General features: G+C 40.0%; 1 long non-coding RNA gene across 1 annotated transcript in view; it reads right to left on the bottom strand.

The window, feature by feature from the left end:
• Positions 1 to 297: 297 nt before the first annotated feature.
• LOC143835119 (uncharacterized) overlaps positions 298 to 25,337 on the bottom strand; it is a 36,502-nt gene continuing 11,462 nt past the window's right edge. Inside the window, exons 2-3 of the long non-coding RNA XR_013230008.1 lie at positions 20,433 to 20,474; positions 298 to 5,460 (exon numbers count right to left, since the gene is read on the bottom strand). This is a non-coding gene — a long non-coding RNA (uncharacterized LOC143835119). The remainder of the gene's footprint in view (positions 5,461 to 20,432; positions 20,475 to 25,337) is intronic.

The raw sequence follows: 25,337 nt of genomic DNA, 5'->3' as shown, positions 1-25,337 counted from the left end.
GACTTCTTGTTACCTCCACAAAGTGTTTCTTTACACTGTCAAATTCTGTCAAATGTCACTGGAGAGTAGGTTAGAGAGGGGAAGGAGAAGATGTATTTAATCTGAGCCAAATTTTCAAAGCTTCTAAAATGTGCAGAAGAGATCGGCTGTAATGAACACCAATGCCAACAAACAATTGGTGCTATTACCTGGCAAAATGGTGCCTGTAACATTTTGATCTTTAAAACTTTTTTATCATGATGCAATTACCTTACACAGATGAAAGCAGCTATTTGTATAGAATAAGAGGTCTATAAATACACCTATGTAAAACCTATTGTGGCATTATTATATTGCTTATTTAGCAAGGATTTAAGCATGTTCTTTATTTTGCTGCCTGTAGCTTCATTCGCCAATTTCAGTAAACACATTTTAATCTGTGTAGTTTATACTTAATTTTTCTTTCCACATACTCTGAGTAATTCTCATGTTAAATTCAACATAGGTACAGCTGAATATGTAATTGAAGCCCCATATTTATCCACATACTGGTCCCCACATTTTATTTCTCAAGTGAACACAAATCAGCTCTTTTTGACAGATGTACACATATTCATGCAGGATTTACCTGTGATTGCTGTAACATGTGACCAGGGGCTACTGAATCTAATTATATTGTGTTTCCTCACTGTATTCAACATGTAAAATGGTTAGCAAAGAATCAGCCCTGGTATCAATGGAATTTTAGTTTAATTGAATTCTGTGGAAATAACAGCATTACAGAACTGAGAGTTCCTGTAGTAGCAGAGAACCAGTTCAAATTCTACATTTTATTGCTCAAAATTACTACCATTTATTGCTGTCAGCCATAGGTGTCAGGTCACTAAGGGATGAAATTTAATAGGCCAACACAAGGCCAGAATTGGCAACTAGTGACCTAGAGACCAAATAAAGAATATTGTAGCCAATGTAGCCTAACCCTGATGTGAGGAACAGTGCTCACAAGTCTTTCTGAATATCTTTGGTCCAGCTCTGACCTGAAAGGTAGTTCTAAACATGGACCATTTCTGCACCAGATTGCAGGCTGGAGTTTGAGCCAGGGCAGTTTGCCCCACCTCTTCCTGCTCCCACACAGGGGAGCATTTGGCCCAATGCACCTCGCTTACCGCGAATTTGTGCTTCTGCACGGGAGCCAAGGCAGCAAAGTTCTCAGTACAGAAACAGTCATGAGGTCATTAAGAAACAACCTGAATGTGTAGTTGATAGAGAGTGATGGAGGGGAAAACTCCCTCAATGCGATATTAGAATATCAATGATAGTTGCTTCTAGCCTTTTTCCTTTCTAATGCAAAATTGTGAGCAGAAATATGTCCTTCCAAACACTGAAATAAAGTTTATATTGAGGATTGCCCATTGAGACATCAGACCCAGTCAGTCTATCAGCAGCCTTCCAAGGGATTCTATGTACAGGGATCACAAAGGGTGCCATTGCATGGGAAAGAGAAAGGGAATGTGTGGTGGAATGGTATGGGATTGAAAAACTTGAAGACATTGAACAGCCAGTCAGATCTACATGCTTCTAAAAGGCTTGAAAGAAGCAAAGGTTGGGAATGCGTTTACACAATACTTTTAAACAGGGCATGGCCATTCAGAGGGGAAATTCTTGTGCTTTTCCTAAAAAAAACAACATTCCACATGATGCAACACATGGGTGAGGGAGAACGGATAATATAGAAGAGGATGTTAGTGAAAAATTCAGGAAAACCCAAGGGATTCCTCCCTATAGTGACATTTTTCTTTTTTTGAAAAGTATTTTGTAATATTTATCACATGCATGCAATAAATCAGTTTATTGCGCTGCATGGTATTCTCCCCTATACCCCAAACCCTAGCTTCACCTTTCTTCTCCAACAGTGCTAAAATTCCTTAAAAAGAAATTATTCTTGATAGTGCCAAATTCTGCTCGGGAGGGGCAGGAGTTGATGGTAGAAGGTCAATCTGGATGAATTGCCACCAAAGTCTAAGGACAAATTACTGAACATTTGGCATTTAGTGACTGTTGACATTAATATTGCTAATCCCAGATGAATGTTATGAATGTCCAAAGATTTAAAAGATAGCGAATAATGATAGCCTGCGAATATCAGCATTCATGAAAAGGCAAGAAATGTATATATTGCAAGCAGGGGATCCACAAAGACTTGTGGAGTGTGGTTAGGAATTTAATTTCATCTCCCCCCCCCCCACACACACATACACAATTTCCTCTTTCCCTCCCCTGAAAGCCCCCACAGCCTTTATCCTTTTTTCCCGTTTCCTTCCTATCTACCAGCCGAACTACCTTTTATCTGCCCCCCATTTAAAGCTATATTTATTATTTAATTTGTACCCCATGCTTCTCCACAATGGGGACCCAAAGGCTGAACAAGTTGGGAGGAGATGAGCGCCTAACGCTTCTTGTCATTTGATCATTGCTTATTTGATAATTTGGGGGTTTTATGGGGTTATCTTTGTATCCATTGTTTTTTATCGTTATGATGTAAACTGCCGTGAGCTCTTTTGGGGAACGACAGTCTATAAGTCGAAATATAAATAAATAAACAAACAAACAAATAAATAAATAAAGTAACTTGCATTATTCTCATCTCCTTTTATCCTTATAATAACAATACTGTGAGGTGGGTTAGACTGAGTGTGTGTGACTGGCCTAAGGTTACCCAGTGACCTTCCACAGTAATGTGATTTTGAATTTGGGGCTCCCATATCCTAGCCTCAAATGCTAATTACTGCTCCGCAATGGATTTAATGGGGTGGCTGCTGCAAGCAGTCAATCTTGAGTGAATAACCCAGGTCATATGGTGTCAAGTAGCCACCAAAGACCTTGCAAAGAGCTCTGGGCCTTCCTTCTGACGGAAACCGAAAGATGGAAGTCAGCAATACTGTTGTGGTTAACTAGCAACTCACAATGGCCACTGAGATGGCTTTGTTTCTTAAAGCTACAGTTGCTGCTTCTGTTATTTGGAAAGGTTAACCCCCACATATTTTGTTTCAGATTTCTTTGCAAACCTGGGCCTTTTTTCAAATTTATAGAAAGATATGTCTGTCTGTGGCCCAGTCTTTGAATTTAACTATCCTCAGCTTCAGTCAAATTGATAAGTACTTGGACATTCACAGATTTCATCTGAGCTTGTCAGGATTCAATTGACTGTGTTGGCATTCACCAAATGTTGGGCATTCACTATAACAACTGAATTTAGCAGTCATCTTTGCTTAACAAGGATCTCTGGAACTGTAGCTTTGTGAACAGCTCTTGGAAATCTAACACAGAATTCTCTGTCTCCTGAACAAGAGACATGTTTCAACATTCGTTGGGAGAAGTCATGACAATAATACTTCCCCCAGGGGTAAACATGTCTTAAAGAATTCATCTGTATTGTAAAGATGTCAGCATGATCTAGATTTAAAATTGCCTATGAGAAAACCTCACCCTGCTAGGCCTTTTAGTCCATTTCTTCTGGCCTAGCAGGGATAGGAGAGAGGTGATCCTAAGGAAACTGGCTTCTCAAATCCCAGTGGTATTTTTGGTTGTTGTGCTCCCTACTCAGAGAACCAATGCAAACAATAAATGCTAGTACTTTCCCATCACATTAAGTACAAGCACATTGTAGACGTTCATTCATATGTTTTGTATAGAAGTATATTCAGAGAGGTAAGTTTTACTTCTCCCTTTAAAATGCACAGCTCCAGAGAAGCTATATGGGAATCGGTATTCATGCAAAAATACAGTACTATTTAAGTAAACCTAACAGCTTTAAGTATTTTATTTATTTATTTTACTTGATTCAAAGCCCGTGAGAATGGACTTTGAAAGCCCCCCCCCCTGCTGTGGCCGCCCAGCAGACGCATAGAGGTGGCATTGCCCCCAGGTGTGGCGTTTCTGGGCCCGAGGGGAAGGCCTACTTCCTACCCATCCCCCCCCCATCGGCGGCGTGGCCTTCCCCTCAGGCCTAGAAGCACACCCGAGGTCTCTTCAAGGCCCTGGATGTGCTTCTAGGCCTGAGGGGAAGGCCTCCTTGTTTACTCACGGTGTCTTGCCACTTCCCCATCGCTTTCTGGCCTGTCCTGGTGAGGGCCTAGATTATGCCCTCATCCAACTGGCTAGAACTGCTGTCTATCTTGGTGAGGGGCCAGTTGGAAGGCGCTTTGCGCCTCCCGATTGGACCCTCACCCAGATCGGCCCCGCCCACTCTCCACCTACTTACCCCTTAGCGAAATACGAAGGTAGAAAGATTATGTAATTTATTGGCCGCACTCTCGGCCAGGCCGTCTCATGGCGGCTTAAAATCATAGTAAAAATTACAATAATCCAGCATATAAAACCCACAAAATAACCCCCATAAATTTGTAATACAGTTTGTCTCCGTAATAATTTATAATACATTTTGTCTCTATAATAAAACTAACTTGGCCTGCAACTATTCCTTACTATCTCTTCTCTTCACCACCTCTCCATTCCAGACGTGTGGTTTTTAAGAGTTGCTCTTTCAGTACCTTATTTATTTACAGCAGTTGTATCCCACCCTTCTGCCCAGCTAGGGGTCTCCTCTCAAGGTGGCAAACAGTTAAATAATAATTAAAATCAGCTTTAACGTCACATAGCTGTAAAGCAACAATTAAAACAAACAGGAATGAAGATCAATAAGGGAGCTCCTAATAGAAAACAAAAGTCTTCTCCCATGGGAAGAAGTCAGTGATAGAAGGAAACAGATCACTCTCCCAATCAAAAAAGGCAGATTTCATGCCAAGCAGGAAAATATTACCAGCTTTGCCAAATGGATATTGACAGTGGAATCCAATAGGCTGGAGCGGATCTTATAAGGGATGCAGGTTTGGGGCTTTTAGTCCATCTGTCCTCCACCCAAAAAAATACGCTTGATTCTCTTTATGCATAACTGCATCAGATGCCATTATTTCTAAACAATGCTCTTTCTGTCAAAAGATGGTGTGAAAATATTTCCTTTTCAGAGGAAAACATTTACAAAAAGGCATGAACTTTGCTGATGAGGGAATAAGAGGGGGAACATTCTAGATCTTTGGCTTCCACATGTCGGGTTGCTGAGGGGGCACATAGAGTTTCTGGCAATTTCCAAAGGGGACTGAAGTAATTTCTGAGTTATCCCATTCTTGGTCAACAGTTTTTCTCCTGCCACCAGCCGGGAAAGCTCCCCCCAACCCCAGTGGCAAACTGGAAAGCCTGGCAGGTCGTGCTATTTGATTTACTTTGTTTACATACATTTGTATTCTTATTTTAATACATTGCCAGCACCATTTCCCATCTCACAGGCCGCTCAGTGAGGTGCAGCTGGGAAGAGCTTTGACTTATCATGACTTCCTTTCAGAAGACATTGGTGGTGAAAAGGTTCAGGCTTCTCAGATGAAAAATTTTCAGTCTCCTTCCATAGACGGTAGTTGCCACGGTTGCCTGAAAAGAAACCACGACAGTTGATTTAGGGTCATTTTGATGACATACCCTTAAGAGGCTTGCCCTACAGAAGGATTTTCATCACATTTCTAGAATACTATTCACAGGGACAAATCCAGTTCTGTGCTGTTATGCAGGATTTTTCATTTATTTCAAACTAAGCTTGGTGGGGCTGGGGGAGCTACTTAGGATGTGTTTTAATAAATAATACAACTACTGATATAGTAATAATAATATGGCACTTTAAAATTATTTTTATTCCTAAAAGTGCTATAGAGTCTGGTTGTCTCTCATCATACTCTGTGAGGTAAGTCACTATGGCTTCCCATCTGGAAGATCTTGACAAACAATTGACTTACCTAAAGTCACTCACTGAGCCCTAGGGTGAGTTGCTTTGAACCTAGTCGTTTTGGTTCAAATTCCCTAGTTCTAGCCCCTAGTGTGGATATTTTTTGTACTAATTATATCTATATAAATAAATGTAATATATATATATCATTGTATGACTGGTATGAGAATGTCTGTGATGAAAATGGGGATTGACTGATTGGCCTTGGGCTGATTGATTTGTATTTGATCTGCCAGTGCAGATCAATTTGTGTTTCAATTTACACCCATCCTGCACTTGGTGCAGCAGTTTCAGATACCATTTTTGGCTTCCGTATCCTGTGTTCTGTACTTCAGTATTCTCTTTTCCTGGTTTGGCCTTCCTCGAAGGAAAAGTCTAGCCACCTGACTTTTAATATCATGTTTAAAAGCTGTGGTATATGGATGAGTTCACCCTTCCCCTCCCTCTTTTATTTTGCCTCCCCACTTTCACTATACCCTGCCAATACCTTTAAGCATTGCTGTACCTGTGCTGACATTTCTGATTTAATGTAATTGTGGGTGCGGGTGGGGAATGGTGTTGAATAATGCTATTTTATATTAAAGAGAAGAACACCAATAATTATTCTGTGTAAATGGTGCTAGATTCAAATCTCATTTTATATATTTTTGTTCGTAGAGACAAAAAGAAAATGACACAGAATTCTTCCTGTGCAGCCTTACTGTAGATTGTTATAACCAAGTGTTTATCCAAAAATAAACAAATTTAAAAAACACAAAAAAAGTTTGAAAAAATGTCAAAAATGCAGAGTTTATTTACAAAGTATAATAGAAAAGGACTTTATCAATGTAAATGATTGGACTTATATTTAAATGTACTTGAGGCAGACAGCAAAACATCAGAAGACTCTGAAGTTTATGTTATTTAATTTTAAAAACTCTTTTAAGTTACCAAAAGGAAAGGGGAATAGGAGTCCCATGTTATTCTATTTCTGACGGGGGGGAAAAGGAAGAAGAGCCCAACCAATTGGCTTTGAATTGGGTGGGGGCAATGTTTGTGAAAAAATATTTTTATTGCATCAATCAGGATTTAACAGCTATACATTCTTCATATTTTAATTACTAAAATTGCTTTTTAAAGCATTGTAATTTGTCATAAGTCTTTCTCACATCACTCTTACCTCAAGAATGCAACCTTAAAAAAAATAGTTTATTTCTATTCTCCCCTACCGTTTTCAATTTCTGGAATATTTTTGAAACAAAGCCGTGAATGAACAAACCATTTTTTCGTGCTTTCTCCCTGCCCTCCCTAACCATCCCCAACACACTTTTTCCTTTATGTTGCTGAAATCAGAATTAAATGAGATGGGTTAGATAAGGGTTTTGTTTTTTAGAAAGTAGCAAAACAACAATGTATTTAAAAGAATTCAGATTTGCATGAGTGGGGGAAACACCCCAAGATAGAGCTTATGAGAATGGCTGTTATTAATGTCAGGTGTAAATTATGGAGCATGTGTGGGTGTGGGTGTGGATATGTGCTGTAAATATCTTTTCATGTGTGACATGTAGCAGTTGATTGAAGAAAAAGAATTATATATATACATATATATATATATATAAGTGTGTGGAACCGAACAAGGACAAAAGGAAATTCCGATTCTATTTTATCAGATGATGCACTTTTTCACCTTGATGAAAAGCCACTGTTCACAACTATGCAATCTTTCCGTCTCTCTATTCTCTCTCCAACCTCAATTCTCCAAACAATTTTCCATATTTAAAAAGGTTTTTTTTTCTTTTTGTACAAACAAAACACAAGAATTCCAAACACTAGTTCAAGGTGAGAGTGCTACAGTGACTTTTCTCAAATTATAAGAGCTAACAAATAAGCAGACAAAACAAGGATTTTTTTTCTGTTATGTATTTTTTAAGATTGAAAAAAATGAGATTTGAAATGCTTCTCTTTGCATTTTATTTTATGTCTTATCCAAGGTTCTATTGAGGATTTTTTTATTGTTATTATAATTATTTTCTACCATCCCCCTCCTCCTTTTGGGTTTTGGAAAATATTTTTTTAATGCAATCTGATTTTGTATTGAAGGTATTGGGGATGTGAAAACTTGGACAAAATTTGGCTTAACATTAGATTCCATATGTATTTGATAGATATTAAGTAATTTTGATACCCCTTAAGATGCACTTTACTGTTTACATGTTAAAATTAGCACTCATAAGATAATGACTTCCTTTAGATATATTAGCAGCCTGATTAGCCCAGTTTGGCCTGAGTTCATCAGGGCTCGGGAACTAAGCAGAGTCAGCCACAACTGGATGGGGGACTGCCCGGAATGACTGGGGTGGCTTTGTGGAGAAAAGCAATAACAAACCACCTCGGCTGCTCTTCTGCCTGGAATGCCCCCATGAAAGGGTCACCATGAGTAGACTGTGATTTGACAGTGCGTTCTTTTTCTTAGATCTATTAGCTAACCATGATGTAAGACTGTTCTACTAAGTGGACCTCAGACACTGGAAGATCCAATATGCTATCTTTGTGTGTCATAAATCACATTGTCTCCAGAAACTTAAGCTTCTTTTCTGCATGCATGCATACATTGCTCACACTTGCCACTCCATTTACTGCTGTGGAAGGAACTGCTCTACATTGTCCATTGACGTGTATAGAAGTGTTGCATATTCTTCCTGAAGCATTGATTCCCACAACAAATCAGGCAACAAAATATGATGTATGTGCATGTAAAGTGTAGATACAAAGTGCTGGTGTTCCCTGGATCCACATGGACATGGATCTCATACTGTCAGAAATAGCTGATGTAAGTCTTTCACTGTTCTTTTCATCTTTCCCTAGTTAGCAGTGGAAGAGCTCCACTTAGATGTATGTGGCTGCCTCAAAAGATTCCATCTTTCTCATGTACCTTCAGTCAAATTGTCTGACTATTCATTTTTATTAAGAGCTTTATTCATTAACTTTTTATTCTTGTGATAACTTTCTCTGCTATAACGGTGGACTCAAGTCTTGGTTTTTGTTTTCTTCAGATTGACTTTCTCTCTAGAATAAGTTGTTTCTTGGCTTCACCAAAATGTGTTTGTGTTCCTTGAGGCTCCATTTACCTTGTAAGCTATCTTTTCAAGGTTCGTTAGCAGCTATAACAGATGTAGAATTTTGGTTTGGACAGACGTTCACCTCCCTTGTCATGCTTTCTGCATGGGGGATTCCACATAGTTACTCAACAGGGATACTTTCTTTTCTATTGGTCCAGCAAAATGGCAAGTGCCTAAATGTGAAGAGGTCAGTCAGCCACGATCCAAAGAGAGGCTCTGGCTGTTTTCAATTGGCTGAGTTTAGAACTTTTTTTCAGATCAGCTCTAGCTGCCTGGAGAAATGTCAGCCTGGAGAAAAGTTTCTCATTGAACAGTTTGACATAACAATGGCTATAGCTATCAGATGTAGGAGAACGTTTTCCTTCACTGTATTCTGTTGCCAATGGTGGCCAGTCACCAGGAATAGCTAGGAATCTTTTTGTTAGGTCAGGGCCTACAATTTCTCTTAAGACATGTCATTTCAGCCAGATACTGATCTTCATGCAATCATCAAAACCTATGTGCTGCTGAGAAGAAGAGTTGGTTTTAATATTCCACTTTTCATTACCAAAAGGAGTCTCAAAGCGGCTTACAATCTCTTTCCCTTCCTCTCCCCACAACAGATACCCTGTGAGGGGTGGGACTGAGAGACCTCTGACAGAACTGCTCTGTGAGAACAGCATTATCAATGTCTGCCTTTTCTGGCCTCAGCTGTGCATTACAGTAATCAACTAGTTTGGTGTAGTGGTTAGGAGTGCGGACCTCTAATCTGGCGCACTGGGTTCGATTCTGCGCTCCCCCACATGCAGCCAGCTGGGTGACCTTGGGCTCGCCACAGCACTGATAAAACTGTTCCAACAGAGCAGTGATATCAGTGCTCTCTCAGCCTCACCCACCTCACAGGGTGTCTGTTGTGGGGAGAGAAAAGGGAAGGCGATTGGAAGCCGCTTTGAGACTCCTTCGGGTAGAGAAAAGTGGCATATAAAAACCAACTCTTCTTCTTCTCCTTCTTCTTCTTCTTCTAGTAGTAGTACATGCATCTAAACAGGGATAGAAAGCTGCCTTATTCCAAGAGTGCTTTCAACTGTCCCAAAAAGCACTGACATTGGAAGGGTAAGAGGGCCACTACTCAGAAACAAGGGTGGCATATAGTTCATGACAATATTGAATGGGTGAAGTAGCCTCATGATCATTGGCCTCTTTAGTCTAATACTGTTTGCTGTGACTGGCAGCTGCTCTCCAGGGCCTATTCTGCACACAATAGATAATGCACTTTCAATGCACTTTAGAAGTAATTTTCCAAAGCACATTGAAAGTGCATTATCCTATGTGTGCGGAATGGATTTAGGGTCTTAATCTGAGAGCTTTGGGCCATCTTCAAAATGCCGCTTAATGCAGAGGTAATATTGGTCCTATATTCTCTGCTTTAATCAAGACTGGTCTTTCCCAGCTCTGATGGCTGAAGCTCTTTAATCAAAGATCCCATATCTAGGGTGTTGTTTTTTTTAATGGAGATGGTAATGATTTACCATGATACCAGATCCATGCAAAGGATGCTTTGTTGTCAAGCCCTTAGGAATTCAGCAGTAAAAACTCTGTCAGTAGCACTGTCAAGAAGATACTCCTCATTAAAGGTAAAGGTAAAGGTATCCCCTGTGCAAGCACCGGGTCATGTCTGACCCTTGGGGTGAAGCCCTCTAGCATCTTCATGGCAGACTCAATACAGGGTGGTTTGCCAGTGCCTTCCCCAATCATTACCGTTTACCCCCCCCTCCCCAGCAAGCTGGGTACTCATTTTACTGACCTTGGAAGGATGGAAGCCTGAGTCAACCTTGAGCCGGCTGCTGGGATCGAACTCCCAGCCTTATGGGCAGACAGCTTCAGACAGCATTTCTGCTGCCTTACCACCCTGCGCCACAAGAGGCTCTACTCCTCATTACAAAATGAATTAAAAAACCCAACTTCATGCCATGCCTTGTGAGAACTGACTCTAAGAATAATGTTATGCCACTGGTCATGTTGAAATTTTGTCCACGCATCTTGGTTTAGTTGGGCACTGTACATTCCATGGCCTCTATCTATCTGACCCACTCTTTATATTAATATTGCACTGTGAGTCTCTACTTTCCTAAATGGGAAAATTGTTACAGCTTCAGCTTACCTGCCTGCTTTCGCATTTATTTGTATTTTTATTAAGCCTTGCAATGCTGTGTTGATTTTATCAATGAATTCCTTGGATGCATGTGTACAAAGGCAGCTTATGTATTTTTAAATGCATCAATATAGTCACCCATTATATGGATACAGAGCTGAGAAAGACCCCTCTCTGCCCTAAGAGAGTTGCTGCTAGTGAAACTAGATGATACCGGAACCAATGGGTCAATTCAGTTAAGTCAGTTCCCTTTGCTTGCAGGCATAAATTGCATTGATATTAATGGAAATTCAGGCTTTTTTTGCATGTGCAATTAAGAAAATATGCTTTACATTCCACCCCTCCCACTTCCATCCAAAGTAATTCCAATCCTCAAGCTTTCAATTCTGAAATTAATACACAAACGGGTCATGTTATGTAGCTTTATAGAAGAAAGAAAATTAAGGAAATCTATTTCAATACATTTTTTTTCACTGCTGACTGAAATATTCTTGATTCCTTCGGTATAGACAATCCCTGACAGCTCCAAACAAAGCTTTTTAAAAATCCTTGTGCTCCAAACTATGTGGGATATTTCATTGCATCTCACAGGAGGCCCAAACTGATGTTCTGATGATCTCTCCATTTCACACATAGTGCTGTCTGGAGTGGGTGTAATAGCTGAAGGACACACTGTACACAAGGAGGTGATAGACTGAAGAGGAAAAATGGTACCATTTCAAGTAGCAGCTAGAGGATGCTGTGTTGTTTTTTTTAACTACCCAGCATATAATAAATTCCCCCATATGCTTGTTTTACCACCACATGTCTGAGAAGCATTAAAAAATATGACACAAAGATAGTCGCCCACACGCTACAGCCAGAAGTGGTTCAGAAGTCTAGCGACTCAGTTCTGAGTGATGCACAGATTGCACACGTTAAGCAGTGCTTTCTGGGAGAAGAGATACTCACTATTCCTCCCTTCCCAGCCTACCACTTGGGCCAAACCATGATACAAGTACCAGTACCACTATCATTAGTATAGATAATACAAAAATGTGCCAGCAAAATCCATTTTGTGTTTAAAACCAAAATTAACACGGAATTGTAGCTGTGAAGGGAGCCTAGTGGGCCTCCAGCTGCATTCTGAGTAAATCCTGGGGTTTCCTGAGGCATTTATCAAAGAGAATCAGGACCCAGGTGGGGAGAGTTTAGGTCAGACGTGGCTTGAGCAAAGGAGACACAGCCCACATTGCAAGTCCATTATGGTGGTATGATTTGTTTCTTTGACCAGAAGTGAAATGGGGTAAGCTAGAAGACCATGAGAAGTTATACAGGGAAGACTTGGAAATCTCACCCCCTAATATTTTCTCTATAAGCTCAGGGGTTTATGCAAACTAATCCCTTCCCCATTCTATCAATTGATTCTTGGCTGCTCTTCGCATTTCATGAATGAGCTGGGTTCTTACAGGGGGGGGGTTATTTCGTTTAATGCATAGGGTCATATTATCTCTGCATATCATGGGAGTTCCCCCACTGTGTAGAGATTGCTACCATATCTATGGATGGTCTAGTGTTGCTGCTTTCACATACAAAATGGCGTGGGGGGTTTTTTGGTTTGTTTGTTTGTTTTTGTTTTTGCTGTAATCTTTTCTGTGTGCTCCTGTTGTTTGAGGCTGCTTTCATGAATGGCATGGGGCCCGCCACTTTACTATTGAGATATAAGGTAATTTTAATTTCACAAATCATGAAATACGTAGAGCAGGATTTGGGTCAGGAGTGTCTGAATTTCAGGAATGGTGGGTGGTCTTCCCTCCTAGACAGCTCCCCACACACATACACATTCATGCTCAAACAATCTTCCCCTGAAATGTACAACCACAGGGAGACTTGGCGTTAAACAGCATGTCTTATTAGTTCATGTAGGATGATGATGAGGCCCAACAGGTTGACCAACAATCTGTGAGCTCCAGAATCCTCTGACATACACAAGTATCCCTTGGCAGAAAGGATTTAATCAACACAAAATCTTTGAAATGGTTCGGGGGAGGCTATTATTATGATTAAATCCCCCCCCCCCCGGGAGCTCAGGATAGCACAATGCAGTTCTCCCTCCCTTTTGTCCTCCTCAAAAACGAACAGCATTGATTAACTTTGAAAAGAGAGAGAGGCTGTCCCAAGGTCATCTGACGAGCATCATGGGCAAGGGGGGCCTTGAACTCAGGTTTCTCTGGTCCTACCCTGTACCACTCTTGAGCCTACAATTCCGGGCTTGCTTCTCTGTGTGCTTAGATTTCCATGCAGTGTGTTAAGCCAAGTTTTGTTCCAGGAATTTTTGACATCCCAGCATTATGTATCTACCTCACTATGATTTCTTTGGTTTCCCTGTGCTTTTGTGTGGCGTAAAATGTTGGAGGTGACCTGTAGATAAAAATATATATATATATAAAATATATATATACAAATATATATTTTTGCTTTGCAATAAAACTCAAAGCTATAACACAGAAATATTCATCAGATGTCATAACCTTTACTATTGTGATACCCTGCCCTACTTCGTTGTAAAAGCCTACCTGAACCCTGTTTTTGTATACACCAGAGTCAATACCCTTGTTTTTCATTCTCTTTTGTCAGTATCATTCTTCTGTCTAAATGATAATTGCATTTTAGGGATGTTGGATAGACACCAGAGTTCTCAGATTATCTGGCAGGGGAGGGAACAGGATGGATCAGTCATGTTTCCAATGGGAGGGGGGCTTGATTTCTTGTGCTGTACGTTCAAGTTGTGAAATTGAACGGAAATAATTTTGCAGTCCTGATGATCTAGTGAACATCCTGGACTTAATAAGAAGCCCAGTGAATTTCAGATGACAAGGATTACTTTTGTTGCTTTAAACATCACAAGATGTTCTGTTCTGTGTCAATGCACTTCTGTGTCAGTGCACTTCCTTGAAAATAAGCAGTTGCTCTTTCTCCCAAAACAAAGTGCTTAAAACAGGGTATAAGAACTGCATTTCAGAAAATGTGGATGGTACAGCCTACCCTGGGACTATACCACTTCAGAACACATGCAGGAGTATGCAGGTCTCCACCATGCTATTTTTTTTAAAAAATGTCACTGCACCTGTCAGGGAGAAATCAAGGCTAGGTTCCCTGTGAAAACTAGCGTAATGGTACAAATTCAACTATGTTAATTTTATGTTTAACATACAAACAGGGTGCAAACCAAATTGTTCTAACAATAATGTAGCTACTCATTATGCTGGGGAGGGAGGAAGCTTTGGTTGCTTGTCATGAAGGCACATCTCCCCCTCCCCTAATAACCTCTGTGGGACACACACTCATCCTTGTGCATCTGCAGGTTATAGCATGTGGGTATCCCGCTAATAGAATTTCTTTCAAGAGACCTTGTTGCTCTCATTTTACAGACAGGAAAATAGATCTGTGAACAAAATGGATAATGCCTAACTGAAAGCCAAATCTCAAGCCCTTGGTAAAGCAGGTCTTAAACCACTGGAGCCCTTTAGGACTGTTGAATTTGATGGGAAGCAGTCCTAAGTATGTCGATTCAAATTAAGTCAGATTTTAGCAGTGGAAAGGCTCAGTTAAGTACTGAGCTTGGTAGAGGTGCCTGTTCATGAACACACGGGAAAAAACCCAGGACAGTGGTAAAACTAATCCAACTACCACTTTGAGAGGAAGAAATTAGGATTTGGATAAAACCATCACTGTTTTTATCAGGTGTTCTTTAAAGTATACACCAGGACTGCATGATTTTAGACTCAATTTCACAAGGTTTCTGGTTCAATTACTGCTGTGATCATTATTTATATCGGCTGCAGTCCTGGGCACATTTAAGGTTGCTTAAATGCCATTAACGTAATTTGGATTTAAGTGCTTTTGTGCAAGATTGCAGCCATTGTGCCTAAATATATACCAAGCGCTTTTTTTTAAAAAAAGGTTTTATTTAAGGAAAACACCCTCGTTTCTCCCCAAAGTGGCTTACGGTGTTAAAAAAGTCATTATTTGCAAGTTACGCAATGGCTAATATAGATAGACTTTCCTTTCCCCCTGTTTGATCTGGTGTCTGTGCAATTCTGGCTCGGTTATTGTTGCCTCTTAGCTATTTCTAATTTCCCCCCCTTTGGTGTGGTCTTTTGTCTCCAGTCTAATGGATTGAAATAAGGAAACCAAACTGTTTGCAAACGGATATCAGTTGCAGGTTGGGAATGAATTTGATGAAGGGGGAAAGCTTCTTGTTATGACAAGGGTGTTATGTCGAAGTTCAAGAATTCGTATTTGAAATTCAAGAGTTATGTCACTCCACTGGGTTTTATGACGGTATTTTATATGTGTTCATTTGGGGTTTCTTCAGATAGCCAAAAAGCAGAATTAATAGTAATCACACACACACGCACACACACACACACACCTTCTTTGGTGCATTCAAAGTCCATTCAGTGGTTTTCATTGTAGCTGAAAGTTGCAGTCCCTGTTTATTCTTTATAAAGCACCCTGCACTACAGATCAATGCCAGTTCCAACCCTTTTTAAGTGCTGTGTATCTTACAGATTTTAAATCAGGAAGAAAAACAGGTAGTTACATGATACAGCTATTGCTGGGCAATTGCAAATTGCCATGAGGTTACCCGGCAAATTTCCATAAAAGGCTTTAGTAGGGGCTTTCTAGATACATGGTGTCTCTCTCCTTTTCATTAGATGTTGTGCAGTTAGATCCAGTGTATAGTTTACTCAAAAATAAATCCCAACCAGCTCAGCAGTACTTCGTCTCAAGCAACTGTGCACAGGATTGGAGCATTCATATCTTCGCATCACATTTTCATTTCACTTTGAATAATAGCAGCACTATTTTGGACTATTTCAATTCCTTGGGATCAAATTTAGTCCAGAAGCCCTTCTGAGTTTGTAAATAATATTTAAAGGTGACATGGATAGTCAAGAATCTGACAATCCATCTTAAAATATTTCCTACCATGATCTGTTTTTAAATACGTCTGTATACCATATTCATTTTCCAAAAATCAAGCATATAAAATTATCGCTTTAAATTTTGCATTTTGCACAGATCCTGTATCTTTGCGCATATAAAGTAGGGTGCATCCCAGAATTCCCTGTCCAGTGGAAATAGTTTTTCCTCCAGAAAGTTTGCAATTTACTTTTAAAGACTTATAGAATTGTCCATGGTTGCAGTCTTTGTGAATTTTTGCTACAACTTGGTTCTCGTGACTCAAATTCCATCCTAGTGAACTTCAAATGCAATGTACTACAACTTCTCAAGTGAGTGGCCATTGGTCCGAAGCTTAATTTTTCAGACCAAAGTGAGAAATTCTGGCTCACCTCCTTGAACAAAAGGTTGTGCATAACAACAGCCAGCATTGTAACTTGTATTGTAACTCTGAGAGTTGTGTTTCCATTGATTCACGAATGCCTCTGACAACTTCCTATGACTGCCATGCAAGCTGAGCTGACCAGTGGCACAGCACAAAGTTTATGGAGCACAAGCAAGTCTCTGGGTTCCCCACAACTCACACATATTCTAACAGTGTAATTCAGGGAGAGCAAAAATTCATACTTCTTCCGAAGACCCTCTGATATCTCCAGGATTAGTCCAATAATGGAATCTGCCAGTAGACCACACATATATGAGCAGTTTTAGCTTTATAATTCAAAACATAATTTGTAATTTTAATATCAGCATCCCCATTATTACAATGAAACAGTGGAGCACCTAAACGTTTTGCTATTTCAACTCTCCCTCACTTGCTCTGTGATGCATATGGCTGTTCTTGGTTAACAGAAGACAGCTGCAGAAGTTCCATTCCCATTCTTCTTGCTGCCAATCATGAGGCCATTGCTGGGTAAGTCATTCCCTTTTAACTACTTGCAACTGGATTCCACATAAGCCTCTACCGTGAAGAGCCTGCAAGTGGTACTTACCATGGAAGAGAAGGATGTATTTTACATCTGATAAGCCACATTTATCCCTGCTGCCTAAAATATCCAGTAGGCATTTCCTCAGCCATTCCAGCATGTTCAAAGCAGCTAGTTCACCTTTAATAAGCAAAGTGCCCCTTGAAAATTGAATCTGAAGCCACCCTAGTTCTCATTTTTGCCAGGACCTCCATATTCATTTAGGAAGTTTCCACTCATCCACTGTGGGGTTCAGCATGTCATTTATTTACCCTCATTAAATGCCAGACAAATGCGTCATTCCCCCCAGAAAGCATTCTGTGGTGTTAATCCTGCAAGTATCCATTTATACATGAAAATCATTATTTCCTGTTGCACGCATTAAGTAAGGTTCACAAAGATCTTAACTAATCTTTAGTCCAATGAGCATCTCTGAAATCTTTTGGACTTTGTCTCAGTTTAAAACTTGGTCCACTCAGCACATCTGGAAGGATGTGAGTTTGAATGCTTTCCTATGGACATGCTCCAAGTGTATTGGCATTTAATTGAGCGTGTATCTCTGCTTTTCATAAGACAAATGCTGCAGATTTAGCTTGCATTCAGGGTGGAAGGGCCATGGACATAGTAGAGCATCAGCTTGGCATGCAGAAGTCTTCAGTCTCAATCTTCACCATCTTCAGCTAAAAGGATCTGATAACAGGTGATATGAAAGGTTTCCACCTGAGGCCCACTTTCAGTCTGAGTAGACAATCCTGACTTTGATGGACCAAGGGTTGGATTCAGGATAAGGCAGCTCCATATGTTCTACAGACTGATAATTCATTTGTGTCCAAAAGCAAATTTAAATCCCCAAATGCATTTAAAAACTGCTATGAACAATCCTTGGACAGTTTACTTGTATGATGAATTGTTATGTAGACAGGGGTCTGTTTTCATTTGCTATAGTTTTTGCCCCTTCACCTCTCTTTACTGCATTTCTGCTCCATTTACAAATTTTTACAACTCCACTGCTTTAAGGCAGAAATCCCCATTTTGATTTTATTTCTGCCTTCACTGAATCAAACCTCGCAATCTGTATTTTCAAGACATTATGTGGGTGTGTTGAAATTTTCTCATGGAATTTGTGCTTTCTTACGTTGGCAATGAAATGGCATTTAAGGTGTTAAAATGGCACAGAAATGGATCTGAAATAACAGCAATAAAAATGGATGGAAGGAATAGATCCGATCAAAATACCATTATTGGCATCATTGTTAGATTCAGTAATGACAGTGATGTATACTTATGGAAATATAATATACAATAGGTTCATACTCACCCATGTTATTTATTTAAAACATCTCTCTGCCACCTCTCCAACCAAAAAGGGTCTCAAACATTAAAATATTTAAAACAGCATTTGAAATAAGGTGTATATAAAATAGTTGATTCAATAAAAACATATAGTCAAAAAAAACAACCACATCACAGAAGAGGGCCAGTAAGTATTTTGGGCAGCAGGTATGCCAAACAAAACAAAAAAAAGTTCTCATTGATACAGGAAGGACAATGAATCTCCTGTGGGAGGAGTTTCAAAGTTCTGGCACTGCAACCAAAAAGATCTTTTCTTGGCTGGCTGCCATTCTAGCCTCAGGTGGCAAGGCCACCCAAAGGTGACCAAAGTGAACGAGTAAGATGATTTGGGAGAAGAAGAACAAGACACTACGGAAAATGGCATAGTTGTCCATTGCTGCACACACCTATATTATTTCAGGTACAGCACGCTGAAATCTTTGGCAGGATACAAGTGTGATCAGTCAACAGATTCCAGAGCCACTATTACCTTTTCTTATAATTTAACTTTCCCCGCCTCATCTTTGCCAGCCATTTGTTCATACTAGACATTGGTCTCTCTTGGTAGGGAAAAAAGGCTGGGTGTGCTCCTTAGACTGACCATCATGCCGTATTACATGGGCACAGTATCAACCATCAAGCTAAGAAAGTTAGCAGTACACCCTGTCCTTTCTTCCTCACTGCTATTGCACTCTTTGGTCATCATGACTGGCAGCTATCTTCAATCAGCAGCTTCCGTTCCTTCTGCCACTGAATGGACTTTGTATCCACAGTCTAATTGAGTGCATTGGGTTGACTTAGTGGAGAAATACATCTCCTGATACATTGGTGTCATTGGCAGGAATTGTTTTCATGGTGAACTTAGAGGACGTGGAGGGATAGTAGCTAAGATTTGGGGTGCAATTATAAGACCACTTTCTTGGGAATAATCCCTACTGAATAAAATGTGGCTTGCTTCTGGGTAGGCTCATTTGGGGTTGCCTGCTTGGTGTTTGAGCCACACAAGGTCCTAAGCCCCACTCATCTATCCCCACCCCCGGTACAGATCTTGCTTTTTAAAGTGGTGCTTAATATTTAGAAGAAGATCGGTGGAGTGACAATACCCTTTGAATCATAATACACATGACCATGTCTTCATATATATATCCAACTTTTACATTTCTCTAAGTGTTGAAAGTTTAAAAACTTTTAAAAACAAAAAAAAATCTACATGCTTTTTCTTAAGGCAAAACAATGTGCTTGTGAATTTGTGATATTGCTGTTATTTTGTAAATGTTCAAGAAAAACGTATTTAAAGTCAAATAGCCATTCTGTGCTGGGTTTTTCTCTCTGACTGGTGCATACATTCTTAACATCAGGGACCTACTGTACATAAACAAGAAACAGCTACAATCTACTGTTACTGTAAACCAAGACAACACACCTTTTACTGTAATAGAAAACCTTGCACTGTAATGGTTATTGTTTAAAAAAAATCTCTCTTGTCAGAAATGATTTTGTATCTTTGATTATTATATATATGAAATTTTAACATATTTGTATACTTGCCATGATAAATAACAAAAAAAAGCATTTGTCATAATTGATTTTTCCTTTGTCCAATCGAATGCATGCTTTGCTTTAAGACGTGGGTGGGTGGGAGATGGGTAAAGAGGAGTCACCACAGTGGTGACCCCCACAACTGAGCATCTTTTTTAAAAAAAGCAAAGTTTCAAGCCAAATGCTGGTTCAATTGACACTACATCTGGGGGGGGGATCTTCTAAAGACATCATGTTATTCTTGCAACTCCCTCTTGGTGTATTGTTTAGCTATGTTTCCCAGCAGTGCATCATGGGAAGGTAAAGAATTCAAGCCAATAAGAGATCTTTGAAATCATACTCAACTGCCAATTGGTTTTCTCCCTCCTCCCCCCTTTATGTTTTTGAAATAAAATGGACTTGGAATCAACATGATGTCATGGTTCTTCCTGTTTCCAGTATCAATACACTCTGTGTGTAAACATCTTGTTTTGTAGCAAAGAGATTTTCTTTTCTTTTTTTTGACACAGAGCCAATTTTGAGCGAATTCTTCCATTTCCTTTGTCCTGTTGTGGTTTTGGAATTATTTTCCTATGGTCTTTCTCATTTGGTGGAAGATTTTTCCCCCCTACCTTAGCCTGCTTCCCTCCGTCCTCTTCATTGTTCCATCTTTTCTACAAAAGGAAAAAAAATATATACAAATAAAACAAAGGAACAAATACTCTTTTTTCTTTTCTCTCTCTCTCTCTCTTTCTCTCTAGGATGTGTAATGTTGTGTTGTCCGGATTCTGTATAAAAAAAAATATGTATATGATGATGTATCTGATATTTGGCAGTCTCTGGCTGCAACTTTAACCAATATAATTAACAAAGAAATGCATAATGTTGGTGTTTTAAAAAGTTTTAAAAAAACCTAGTTAAGATGTTTGTGTAAAATTGCATGGTTTAAAATGTACTTAGTGCATTGAGAAATGTTGTTGAGTTCCTTGGTGAAGGCTGGTTTGCTTTTTGATTCTAATGGTGATTGGTTTGTTGATCAGAGTATCCCCTATACTGTACGTCTTGCTTTCTTTCACATCTCCCCCCCCCCTTTTTTTGTGTTAATTTTGTTTCCCTCAAGACCTAGCATAATGTTATCTATCAATACATGTAACACAGTTCCTTAAAACCAGGTTATGGAAACGTTTCATCTGGCAACAAAAAAGAAAGAAAAAAAAGAGGAAAATGATAATTTTGCATTGTTTACATTAGGTTGCATTGTTTCTTTCTGCTACCATGTTTCAGGTCTGAAGCACTAAGCTACTTAGATAAACTCAGTTACCATGGTGGGGTGGGCTGAAGTTGGACCAGTTCAGGAGATCATAAGAGTATGCCATGGATTAACTTGCTGTATACTTATTGGATACAGGGAACAAGTACAGAATTTGAACAATGCGATGAATTCTTTCCATCCATCCCTGTGTTTTTTACTTGGATTATGATGCTGACGGTTGGCATTAAATATGGATAAGTGTCCAATAATCCCTTCTAGAAATAATCAGAAATAATTTGATAGTCTCGCAGATAGTTTCCCAGAAAGATAATCCTGATTTGGGCAAGATACCAACTCAATTGGAGGTCTCAGATCCTGATGCAGTACTCAGTAGACAAACTGAGACTTGCCTAATGCCTCCCTCTTATTTTACTTGCTGGAACTGGGGAGGCAGCTGAGAGAGTTTCATTTATGGTGCAAAACCTGCTGCACGATCTGAAGCCTGTTCACTGCCATGCATGTCCAGAAAACCGATTTAACAGTCATGGTCTCTTCTTTCTCCCCCAATAACCCTTGGTCATTGCAGCAAAGGATTCTCTTTATCCTAACCAAACTATAATTCTCAGAGTTATTTGGGAGAGTCCTTGATTGCTGAACTGTATGCATGGGTAAGTGTAGGTATGGCCAAAGGTATTAAGATAATGCTTAGCCCATGATGGATGATGGATGATGTCACAGGGGTAGATCTTGGAGATTCGAGGCCAGTCTAGTACTGGCCCCGGCTCTGAGGGGAGAGGGGAGCCCGATCTTAAGCCCCAGGACCACAAATTAAAACAAAGACAGTTGAAAGACCTAGCTATCTAGCAGCCTCTGAACAGACCAAGTCATAGCCATTGTTTTATTGTGCATCTAACAATGGTTATGGCAGTTCTATAGAGCTTATGGCCACCTGAAGATCCCAATCCATTGCTTGAAAACCACCATTGTAGAAAATGAATGAATCAGTTGTGCATTCACAAAGCCCAAGCAAGCTTCATTTACAGGATAAGTTCTTAAATTTCTAAATCACGGTAAATTAACCAGGGCCACACAAAGGGAATTGTTCTGCCTTTGATACTGGAGAAACAACAAATCTGTGGGTTGTGTCCTGTGGCCCAAATCCTTTACCTTGCCCAGGCTGGTTAGTTCATGCCCCTTTCCTGCCCTGATACTAACTTCCTGTTGGCAGCATTTGCTATGGCAGTTCATCTACACAGCTCCTTGCCTGTTCCTTCCAGTGCATGTCAGGCCTATGCACAGAAAAGCATTGCAGAAAAGCATTTCTCAACCTGGGCATTTGAGCATGCAGTGAAGAGGTTCAGCAACTCAGACCCATCAGCAAGAGCATATAGTCCACTCCTAGAATTTAAATAAAATTGGAAGTTTAGAAATTGCAAATATACAGATCAGTATGAATGATATGAGATTTAAGTTGGGTCAAAATGTCCACCCCTGCAACCTTTCAGCCTACAATCAGTTATCAAATACATATTCCTGAGTAGCAAAGTTGTGACAGGTTTGGGGTTTTGGCTAGGCTACAGCCAGAATTTGGAATGGGAGGTGATATTGAAGCAAGATCTAAAAGGAGATTCTTTCAGAAATGCTGGATGAAGCTGAAGATGAAGCTAAACCAGGTGTGAAGATAAACCAGTTGTGGAAATATATGTTTTTCAGTAGCTGTCCTGTCGTTCTGAAGGGCTCATTGAGGTTGGAGATCTCCTAGGATTCCAATTGATTTCCATGCAACAGAGATCAGTTCACCTGGAGAAAATAGCCACTTTGAAGGTCAACTGTATGGCATTATACCCCAATGAATTCCCCCCCTCCTCAAACCTCCTCCATCCCCAAATTCTCTAGGTATTTCCCAATTTGGATTAGGCAACCCTATTAGAGCACTGTTCTCTAGTAGGCATCTTTCCCTAGACGGAAACTAACTTGTAAGGGTTTTCTACATCCTTCCTCTGTTCATGCTTCACCCATCCAGGTCTGAGACAACCAACCATCCCTGAAGAAACTGTCCGTTTCTGTGGGATGCTCTTATAGAGACAGGGAGCTCACTAACCTGTAAATCTGAGTCCTGTTTTGATCCAATGGGAATGAAATATTCAACTTAAAACATTATAGGTGGGTAGCTGTGTGGGTCTGAAGCAGATACCACTGGACTCAAACTGTGTTCTTCTGAAGATATTGCAGGTCAACTTAAAATATTTAGATAGTTTATTCTGGGGCAATTCTTCATATACGAGTGATGGAGATGATAAAAGCCCCACCGTTAAAGTCCTATTGAATGTTAATACCTTCTTAACATATATGGTGCACTGCTATGGAGCCATTAGAAGGCCTTCCCTGGCTCTTACTTCTCAGTATGAGTAGTTAGCAGTTTGTGATTGAAACAGCACACAAATCGGAATATTGAACTTTCTGCAAATGCAGGCTTTATGGATGTGTGCAGTCAAATTTCAGTGGCAAAGTTCAGTTCTGATCCTCTTCAACCTTGATTTTTTCAACATGAATTCAAAATCTGTAATTGTATCCTCCTCCACCACCCAGCTCAGTCATCCACACTCATCACGAAGGCCCAATCTCTTTGGGGTTTCTTCATGGGCCAGATGCTTTAACGATATCTATTGCTTCTAATATCAGAGGTACAACTTTAGCACAGGAAGAGATCACAGTTCAGACAGAATCATATTGGCCATATTTGTTTTAAAAAGACATTTTAAAATAAATATAGGTCCTCTGTGTAGCAAATATCTGGTGAGGCGGCTTACAGCATAATTGTAATCACAATAAAATAATGGTTTCCAATCAAATCAGCTAACCAGCGGCATGTCCAATAAGCCAGGAGCAACCTACCAAACTATTTTTATTATTATTTATTTGATTTGTATGGCCGCCACTCTCAGAACCCGGCTCAAGGCAGTTCACAATATTTCAATACAAATACAGTACATTAAAAACCATTAAAATTCCCTATTAAAACCCCATAAACAATGACGCAGTCACAATGATGGCGATTAAGAAAAAACTATTCCCATACAGGCCTACTGGATGAGCAGAAGGGACGGATGGATAATTGGGCATAGGGGGAACATTCTGGGGAACCAGGCCAGTCTAATACTGTTCTCCCCCGCCGGGGAGAGGGGCTCGATCTTAGCCCCCGGGCCACCACGCGGCCTCAGACAAATGCCTGGTGGAAGAGCTCAGTTTTGCAGGCCCTGTGGAACTCAATCCAGCCAAAGATCTGTGCAAATAATTTCTGTTCTTTTTTCTTTTTGTCTACTAAAAGTCTACCAAGGCTTGGTGCCAAGCAGACAGATGGGGGCAAGGAATTCCACAGACCAAGGTGCTACTGCAGAAATGGCCTTATCTCTGATTACCACTCCCTGTTAAAAGTTAAAAGTGGAGTGAAAACAGTGAAGGATAGTTAAGCAGAGTGAGGAGATCAAGGAGGACCCTGGGGCCCCTCCCTGAGGGAAATGCTCCTGTTAGAGAGAGGTGATCAAATGGTTATGAAGAGAAACTGGAACTTGTGTGAATATCCCTGCCTTCACAAACTTAAGAATTCTTGTTAATTTAAGCAGTGACTACCCAAAAATTTCCCTCAACAGTTTCAAAGATCTGTCTGTATAACCAGCTACTTGATTGTGACAAACTATCTGTTGTTTATGCTTATATAAAGTTACTTCATCCTTGTTGCCAGTTCACCTTCTAAGTCCTAAACCTGATACCTACCTGGCCATTTCCCCTCAAAAGTGAAATAGAACAGTTTGTTAGTTCTGAATTACTATCAGTCTTTTGTGTGCCATTATCAGACAAACACAAAAGAAGGATTTTAGTTGGCCCCTTAGTTTCCTAGCCTGGGTCAGCAAATACATTTAAACAATGGGGTAGGACAGACAAACAAAGAATAAAGATCTTCTATTCCAATAAAAAGATGTAGGGAAGTTGGGAATTGTTATAACATCCCTGTATCCTAACTTACATTAAGATATATTGTGATATTAAAACAGGGAAAAAATAAGAGCAATAGTGTTGGAGAAAAGCAATAAAAGGGAGTGTGTGTGTGCATTAAGTGATTTGAAGCCACTAATCCATGATTTTGATCAAAAGAAATAAGGGTTACCAAATCCCTCCTGACAACCAGTGAGGGATGAGGGGGATTTACCAGTTGCAGCAACATGATATGACCCAGAAGTGACGTTATCATACAGAGCTTCCACCATTGAGTTTTTGCCCTTAAACC

This window comes from Paroedura picta, chromosome 1, assembly GCF_049243985.1.
Source record: "Paroedura picta isolate Pp20150507F chromosome 1, Ppicta_v3.0, whole genome shotgun sequence".
Taxonomy (NCBI): domain Eukaryota; kingdom Metazoa; phylum Chordata; class Lepidosauria; order Squamata; family Gekkonidae; genus Paroedura; species Paroedura picta.
The sequence above is the reverse complement of the archived record's forward strand: the minus strand, read 5'-3'. Positions and strand labels throughout refer to the sequence as shown.